Source organism: Cebus imitator, unplaced genomic scaffold (assembly GCF_001604975.1).
Source record: "Cebus imitator isolate Cc_AM_T3 unplaced genomic scaffold, Cebus_imitator-1.0 Scaffold66, whole genome shotgun sequence".
Lineage (NCBI taxonomy): Eukaryota > Metazoa > Chordata > Mammalia > Primates > Cebidae > Cebus > Cebus imitator.
This window is the reverse complement of record NW_016107381.1, coordinates 877,651-886,778: the sequence shown is the minus strand read 5'-3', so window position 1 is coordinate 886,778 and position 9,128 is coordinate 877,651. Positions and strand designations below refer to the sequence as shown.

Below are 9,128 nucleotides of genomic sequence, written 5' to 3'. Positions count from 1 at the left end.
AGCGAAACTCTGTCTCAAAAAAAAAAAAAAAAAAAAAAAAAAAAACCAACTTTGATAGGGCATAATTTATATATAAATAAATACATTTGTTTTAAATGTACCCAATGAGCTTAAGTCATTGACCACCATAATCAGGGTCAAGAACATTCCCATTACTGCACGAAGTTCCTTCGAATTTCTTTGGTCATAATTAAACACATTTATATTTCTACACTGATATATACGAATACTGACATTAAACAGTATAAATGAAGAAAATTAATACCTATCTTAATACTGTATGCCATACTGGGCCAGATTTTTCTGCCATAAGCTTCCAGAAAACTTTTAAAAACATTTGGCTTTTGAAATTGTTGATAAGAAACTGTAGGCATGTTTTAAAAAACAGTTATATGTTAATGAAAAGGATATAAAAGTGATAATGATTCTTACATATACATGTTATTTGCTTGTATTAGAGACATCCTGGACTTACAACAAATGAACTCATAAAACAATTTTTGAATAATCTTTGAAAGCTAATTTATTTTAAGAAAATTTATTAACTAATGTATAGTTTTTACCTAATAGTATACTTGCCATATAATAGGTACTTAGTAATACGTTTTGTTTTGCTTTCTGATAATTCTACCTGTTGGAATTAGATGCTCAGTGCTGCAAAGAAAAATTAGCACTGAGACAAAGGATCTTTCACCAATGTAATTTTTACTTCCTGGACTGCAATAAGGGTACCCTTGCTAGTCATTGTGCCATGAGAGTACCCTTCCTGCAGTCCAGGAAGTAAAAATCACATTGCTGAAATATCCTTTGTCTCAGTGCTAATTTTTCTTTGCGGCACTGAGCATCTATTTCCAACAAATTGGAGACCCAGATGGGACTCATTCCTCTCCAGAGTGGTCTCCAGCCAATATCCACCTGGTACAAGGAATAAATCAACCTGATCTCTCAGCAAGGCAGGAAAAGAAAGGTTTCAAGCTTTGGTCAAAATTCTAAAGGTTAAGTATGTGTGAGTGTGCATGCGAGAGGGCAGTGTGAGTGGTTCCTCTCTGCAAGATCTGTAATCATTTCACATGGACAGAGAAAGCAAAGCAAAAGTAGAGAGGAGTGAGAGAGACCTCCGAAAGCGTGGTGGTGGGGAATAGTTAGAATACTCCCCAGGAAAAAGAAAGGCAAAAGGTGGCCAAAACAGATCAGGAGGATCCCCAGTAAAGGCCCCTGAGGTGGCCACAGTGGTGCCTCTGGCTGAGTCAGCTGTCCATTGGGGTGGGGCCCAGGTAGGCGGAGGTCACAGGTGCATAGGGGCCAGGCCTCTCTAAGTGCCTGCTGTGCCAGGGCTGAGAGTGGGGAAACAGCAGCACAAGTGGCACCAGAAGTGGCAAGTGGCCTGCACACATATGGCAGCAGCAGAGGTCACCGGCAAGGGCCCTGGCCAGGGGCTCTGCAGAGGTGGCAGCAGCAGCAACAGCAAGATGGTCTGAGGTCACCTGCCAGAAACTTTGCAGGGCAGACAGGTGTGAAGACCAGCAACACAATCAGTGGCTACAGCAACCCACTCTGCCCAGCAATATGTTAAAAAGGGTTGTGGTTTGTTGGAAAATGGTAAGAGAAAGTGTGTGTGAAAGAGAGAGACAGGAAGTAAAATTAAGGAAAGAAATAGTGTAAAGAGAAAGAAAGAGAAGCTTTTTCTTTTAGAAACTCAGGCAGAACAACTAAGCCAAAACATGTATAAAAAGTTTAAAAAGGAAAATTATAAAGTAAAAGAGGAGGGAATTGTGGGAAGTAGAAAAGTTTGTTTTTAAAGTCCCATCTGGGTCTCCAAGTTGTTGGAAGTAGATGCTCAGTGCCGCAAAGAAAAATTAGCACTGAGACAAAGGATTTTTCAGCAATGCAATTTTTACTTCCCGGACTGCAGGAAGGATACCCTCACTAGCCACGGTGCCACCAGAGTACAATGAACGAAGGACAACACACAGATTTATCCTTTACACGTTTAAGGTTATCCTTACTGCTGAGTCTGATCTCCGTTGGTTGGGGCCAGATCCCTCACAGTCTAAACTAAAACCTGATTGGCTAATAATTTAAAATTTTTCTATACAGGTAAAAGCAATGGGGAGCTGCAACATGCCTGTGAGCATGTCCAGCACAGATATTTTGGTTAAAGTACAAGGACATGGAATGTACTACATGCCTGTAAGCATGGCATGTCTAACAGCTACATAAGATAGGGCTTAACAAAGAGTTATTAGCACACATATGATTTATTCTTTAACAAGAAAGGAAACTTTTCTTTTTTAAAGATGGGGTTTCATCATGTTGGTCAGGCTGGTCTCGAACTCCCGACCTCAGGTGATCCGCCCACCTTGGCCTCCAAAGTGCTTGGATTACAGGCGTGAGCCACCGCGCCTGGCCAAGAAAGGAAACTTTTAAAAGGAACTTTTCTACTTCCCACATACCCAGCTCATACCTCTAAATTCCTGTTTGTTCATTTAAGAAGCTCTAACTTTTTCTACTTGTGTATTGTCTGGCAAATAATCTAGGACTGTGCTCTTTAATAATATTGTCATTAGCCACATACAATTATTTAAATTAAAATTAATGGGAATTAAAATAAAAAAGCCATTTCCTTAGCCACTCTAGCCACATGTAGCTTGATAGCCACATGTTGCTCACGGCTACTATATCAGATGTGAATATTCTTAAGTAAATCTGACATATAAACTTTTTCCTAAAATTATCCTTGCTTATATCTGTTTGTTTTTAAGAAAGAAAAAGAAAATTAACTTACTTTGGAAGTGATCTCAGCCAGTTCCCAGAGAATAGCTGGAAGGGTCTAACTTCATTTTGGAGATAAACAGATGATGATTAAGTAACTTGCCCAAGGTCACAAACCTATAGTAGGGTGGAGTTGAGATTAGTCTCCAGATGGCCTAAGGTAACTCCATACTCCCTTGGATTACACCATGCTGTCTCTCAATTTTTACAAGTTCAAGCTCTCAGATGGTTTCTATTTGCTTGTTTGTTTTGTTTCTTTTTTAGTCACTTTGTAGGATTTTGGGCTATGGCAACAGCTGCTACAGTGATGCTTCTTGCTTGCCAGTTCGCTGGGATGGCTGGCCATGTAAATGATGGTTCATTATCCTGTTGGCACGGTTTTGTGCTCCTAACATCTTTGCCATATGGTCATATTTTCCCATTGGAAAACTTGACTAGTTTGTAAACTTCTTTCCTCAAGAGCAGAGACCATGACTCCTGCTTCTTTGAACATTTATTTTGGGCTGAGGAGAGTACATCCAAGAGCAAGAGCTTGATGAACATAATGGGAATTCAGGTCCCTCCACTCATACTTCTGTCTAGCTCGCAATAATGTTCCTGTATTAGCTTCTATTGCTACTGTAACATAAATTTAGTAGCTTGGAACAATCCAAATATAGTATCTTCCAGTTCTGGAGGGCAGGAGTCTGAAATGCCTCTGACTGAGCTAAAAGCAAGGGGTCATTAGGCCTGCATTTTCTTCTAGAGGCTCTATGGGAGAATTTGTGTTCTTGCCTTTCCCAACTTCTGGAGGCACACCAGTCTTTGCCTTTCCCTCTTCCAACCCATAAATGGTAAAATGAGTCTCACATCATATCACTCTGACACTCTGCTTCCATCATGTCACCTTCTCTGACTCTGACATCCTTCTCAAAGTACACAGTGATTACATTGAATTTACCAGATAACCCAGGACAATATTATAATAAAGTCTACTCATTAACATCCTTAATTTCATCTATAGCTTTAATTTGCTATTGCTATATAACATATTCATAGATCTGAGGATATGGGTGTGGACATCTTGGGAATCTATTCTGCTCACTATAGTTCCTTTCATCATTTGGTAGTATTTTCCTTACATGTGTCTCCACTATCCAAGTGTGACCTTTTTGAGCATAATGTTCTAACCTACCTGTTTTATACACATCCATCCTAACATGGTTCCTACACCATAGATTATATAAAATACATGTTTTATGTAAAAGTGGAAGCAAAGGCCAGGCACAGTGGCTCATGCCTGTAATCCCAGCAATTTGGGAGGCCAAGGCATGCAGATCACCTGAGGACAAGAGTTCGAGACCAACCTGACCAACATGGTAAAACCCCGACTATACTAAAAATACAGAATTACCTGGGCATGGTGGTGCATATCTGTAATCCCAGCTACTTGGGAGGCTGAGGCAGAAGAATCACTTGAACCTGGGAGGCAGAGGTTGCAGTGAGCTGAGATCCCACTATTGTACTCCAGACTGGACAACAAGAGCAAAACTCTAACTCAAAAACAAAGAAAAGGAAAAAGAAAAAAAAAAGTGAAAGCATAAATATGCTGCTTAAAATATGTCTTATCTGAAAACAGAAATATACTTTACATATAAACATCTTTCTATTTATTCAACAAACATCTTGAGTTCTTATCATATACCAAGATCTGTTCTAGGCTCTTGGAGGAAACAACAGAAATCCTTGAATTTAGATCAAGGATTTGTTTTTCACCAGTGGTTGGTGAAAAACAACAAGTAATTTATAGAATAATAGCATATTTATGGTTATGTAAGTAGGTAGTATATGCTATAAAAATGGGGTATAGAAAAAAATGAGCACATGTCCCCACAAAAATTTGCAAATGAAAGGTCCTAACTTTATTGTTTCTAATGCCTAGAAAGTGGAAACAATTCAAAGGTTCACCAACTAGTGAATGAATACACAAAAATGAGCTATATACATATGATGGTATACTCTTCAGCAATTAAAAAAAATAATAATACTGACGCATGCTATAATGTGAATGAAACACAAAAGCATCATGCTAAGTAAAAGAAACCACACAAAATCATGTGCATTTTAACACTTGATTTATATTAAATGTCCAAAAAAGCAAATTTATACAGATGGAAAATAAATTAGTAGTTGCCTAGGGATGAGCAGGGGACAGGAAAATAACTGTAAAGGGGCATACACTTTCTTTGTAAGGTTATTAAAATGTTTTAAAATTAGATTGTGTTTATGGCTGTACAACTCTGAAAATACACTAAAAATCATTTTATTGTGCACTTAGATAATTTTTTGTCATTTAATTATACTGTACCACCTTGTTAACTAAAAATAAAAAAATTGAGGAAAGAAAATGTGGCAAGGGAAGGGTGATCAGGAGCATTTTCTGGGTGCAGGTGTAACTTCATTATCGTTGTCAGATTTAACCTCACTAAGAAGGAATAAGTGATCAAAGTGTTGCTATCTGAGGAATATGGATTCCAACCTGAAACAAAACCCTATGAAATGTTTCTGAGGCTGGAGGGTATGTGGTAAGTTGCAAGAACACCAAGAAAGCTAAAGGGAGCTAAGCAGAATTAGTTGAGTAGATGAAGATGTGTTAGAGAGAGAAAGGATGGGACACAGAGTGAGCAGGGCCTTGTAAGCCACTGTAAGGGATTTGACATCAACTTGAACGAAATGAGAGAAAATGGAAGATTTTGAGATTAGGATTGATCTGGATTCACTTACACTTTTATAGTATCTTTGTGAGTTCTCCATGAAGTAATAATTGGAAGAAGATAAGGGAGAAAATAGGGGAAGCAAAGAGATAAGGTGTGAGTTATTCTGTAATCCTGATAAGAGAATTTAGGTGTTGGATCCAGGGAAGTAGGAGTGGATGTAGTTAGAGGTAATCTGAATTTCTCTTGTGTGCATGTGCATTTTATTGCTAAAGAATAATATTTTTAGCTTTATAGAAAGAACATGATATCAATATCTTTTCATATTAGCAGTTGGATATAATTTTGCCAGCCTGCTATAGACCTTCAGGCCATGAGTTGTCTGGCACTGGGTGATTTCCTTACCTTAGTTTGTACTTGGTTCTATAAAATAGCAATGATGAATACTTAGGAGCCACTATAGTGATGAAAAGTGAAATAGATGTAAAAACATAAAATACAACTTTGATAAAATGTAATATATTTAGATAATTCGTTAATTTAACTATTAGGTTCATGGGACTATCTGAAGAAAAAAAAAGGACAAAACTTTCAGATTTTAAATAAAAATTACCTGAATTCTTATCTAAGCATATATATATATACATATATATATATATATATATACACACACATACACATACACACACATATATACACATACATATATATATTATATAATTATATATGTATATATATATATAATTCTGTTAATGAGGTCTTACAACTCACGTCCTAATTAGCTTCTAAAATGTCCTATCTCCTAATACTAACATTTCAAGAAATGAGATTTCAATATATGAATTTTGTGAAGACACAAATATTCACATTGTAGCATCAGGATATTATTAGTAGGGTGTCTCAAATGAGAAATTTTTACTCACTTCCCAGAATGCATTTTTAAAATTAAACATAATGTTGGCATTTAAAGTTTGAAAAACTTCAGCAGGACCAACTTTATTTTTCAAATAATTCTAAAACAATTTGAATTTTGACTAAATATGAACCACTCCCTAACCTTTCTAAAGATTTTCTCCATAGCAAATTATGAAATAGATGTCATTCCTAAAATTTAAAATAATTTTAGAATATAAATATGTTCAGCTATTTTAAGTGAAAACCAAATATATATATATATATATATATAATTTTTGTGTGCTCTTACTAGTTTTGCCTAACATGGGGTCATGAAATTTTTCTACTAGGTTTTCTCCTACTCATTTTTAGTTTTAACTTTTACATTTAGGTTGATAATTCATTTCAAACAATTAAAATTTATTAAAACAATTTTTTTTTTCTCTGAGGTTGATATGGCTTGGCTTTGTGTCTCTACCCAAATCTCACGTTGAATTGTAACTTTCTTTCAATGTTGGTAGAAGGAGCCGGTATGAGGTCTGATTATTTAAAAGTGTGTGGCACTTCCCCCTTTTCTCTCTCTCTCTCTCTCTCCCTCTCTCTCTCTCCTATCACGATGCGGAGATGTGCTTGCTTCCCCTTCAGCTTCCACCATAATTGTAAGTTTTCTGAGACCTTCCCAGCCATGCTTTCTGTGAATAAATAAAACTTCTTTTCTTTATAAATGACTCAGTCTCAAAGAGTTCTTTACAGCAATCTGAGAATGGACTAATACAGAAGTAGATAACACATTGCCCATGCAACACCGTTTGAAAAGACTATTTGTGTTCACTCATTATTATAAAGATTTATGTATATATAATCGTGTGTACTATTTATGGACTCCCTTGTCTTCCGTTAATGTACACATCTATCTTCACATCAATACCACACTGTCTTGATGGTTTCAGCATTATGGTATGTCTTGAAATCAAGCATGGATGTGCCTCAATTTGGATTTCTTTTTTCAAAGTTATTTTCGTTAGTCTAAGTTACGCATTTAATACAAATTTCAGAATCATCTGGTCAATTTTGCAAAAAAACCTGGAGTTTTGTCTGGGAATTTATTAAAGCTATAGATCACTCTGAAGGCAATTGACATCTTAAAATATTTGGTATTGTGCTACAATATCTTAGTATATCCCTCTATATATTTAGGCTTTAATATTTTCCAGAAATGATTTGATGTTTTCAGCATCCAGTCTTGCATGTAGTTTGTTAAACTTATCTATAAGTATTTTATGATTTTAATGCCATAGAAGACGGTGTTTGATGCTATTGTAAATAGCATCAGCTCTTTTTTTCTATTTCTGCTTCTTCATGATACTTCATTATCATCTAGAAAAAACTGTTTTTCTTAAAGAAGTATGGCTCTTATATATTGAAGCCTTGTTAGGTACATATTGTAGTTCTGATAGGATTTTTGTAGTTTCCTTAATATTTGTTGCATAAACAATTCTGTCATCTATAAACTTTTTTAAATGTTTACATTTTCTCCAATCTCTGTATGTATTTTATTTATTTTTGCAATGGCTGGAACATCTAGTAAAATTTTGAAGATAAGTGGTTGATCGTGGGGTACAAGTATCCTATATTCTTCATCTATTTGTTATAGCAATTAATAAAAAGTTATAAAATTTAAAATTACTTTGTTAAATTTTTATTTTAAGTTCAAGGGTACCTGTGCAGATTTGATACATAGGTAAATTTGTGTCACAAGGGTTTGTAATAAGACTATTTCATCACTTAGTTATTACTCCTAGTACTTACTAGTTATTTTTCCTTATCTTCTCCCTTCTTCCACCCTCCACTGTTCAATAGGCCCCAGTGTCTGTTGTTTCCCTCTATGTGTCCATGTGTTCTCACAATTTAGCTCCCACTTATAAGTGAGAGTATGTGTGGAATTTGATTTTCTGTTCCTGTGTTAGTTTGCAACGGATAATGGCATTCATTTCCAACCATGTTCCTGCAAAGGACATGACTTTGTTCTTTTCATGGCTGTATAGTATTCTGTTCTGTATATGTACCACATTTTCTTTACTAAGTCTACCATTTATGAGCATTTAGGTTGATTCCATGACTTTGCTCTTGTGAATAGTGCTGCTATGAACACAGGTGTACATGTGTCTTTATGATAGAATGATTTATATTTTGGGGGGTATATATCCAGTCATGGGATTGCTGGGTTGAATGGTTGTTGTGTTTCTAGATCTTTGAAAAATTGCCACACTATCTTCTGAAATGGCTGAACTAATTTACACTCCACAAACAGTGTATAAGCGTTCCTTTTCTTCTGCAACCTCCCCAGCAACTGTTATTTTCTGACTTTTAAAATAATAGCTATTCTGATTGGTGTGAGATGGTATCTTATTGTGGCTTTGAATTGCATTTCTCGAATAATCAGTGCTGCTGAGTTTTTAAATATATATATATATATATATGTTGGCTACATGTATGTTTTCTTTTAAAAAAATTTCTATTTATGTTCTTTGCTCACTTTTTAATTTTTCTTTTTTGTTTTTTTGTAAATTTGTTTAAGTTCTCTATAGATGCTGGATATTAGACCTTTGTCAGATGCATAGTTTGCAAACAACTTTCTCCCATTCTGTAGATTGTCTGTTACTCTGTATATAGTTTCTTTTGCTGTGCAGAAGCTCTTTCATTTAATTAAATCCAATTTGTCAACTTTTGTTTTTGTTGCAATTGCTTTTGCTGGTTTTATCATAAAAT

At 35.5% G+C, this 9,128-nt stretch overlaps 1 long non-coding RNA gene across 1 annotated transcript in view; it reads right to left on the bottom strand.

Moving 5' to 3' along the window:
• Positions 1-3,005, bottom strand: part of LOC119471612 — a 17,167-nt gene extending 14,162 nt beyond the window's left edge. Inside the window, exon 1 of the long non-coding RNA XR_005200674.1 lies at positions 2,786-3,005. This is a non-coding gene — a long non-coding RNA (uncharacterized LOC119471612). The remainder of the gene's footprint in view (positions 1-2,785) is intronic.
• Between the last annotated feature and the right edge of the window lie 6,123 nt (positions 3,006-9,128).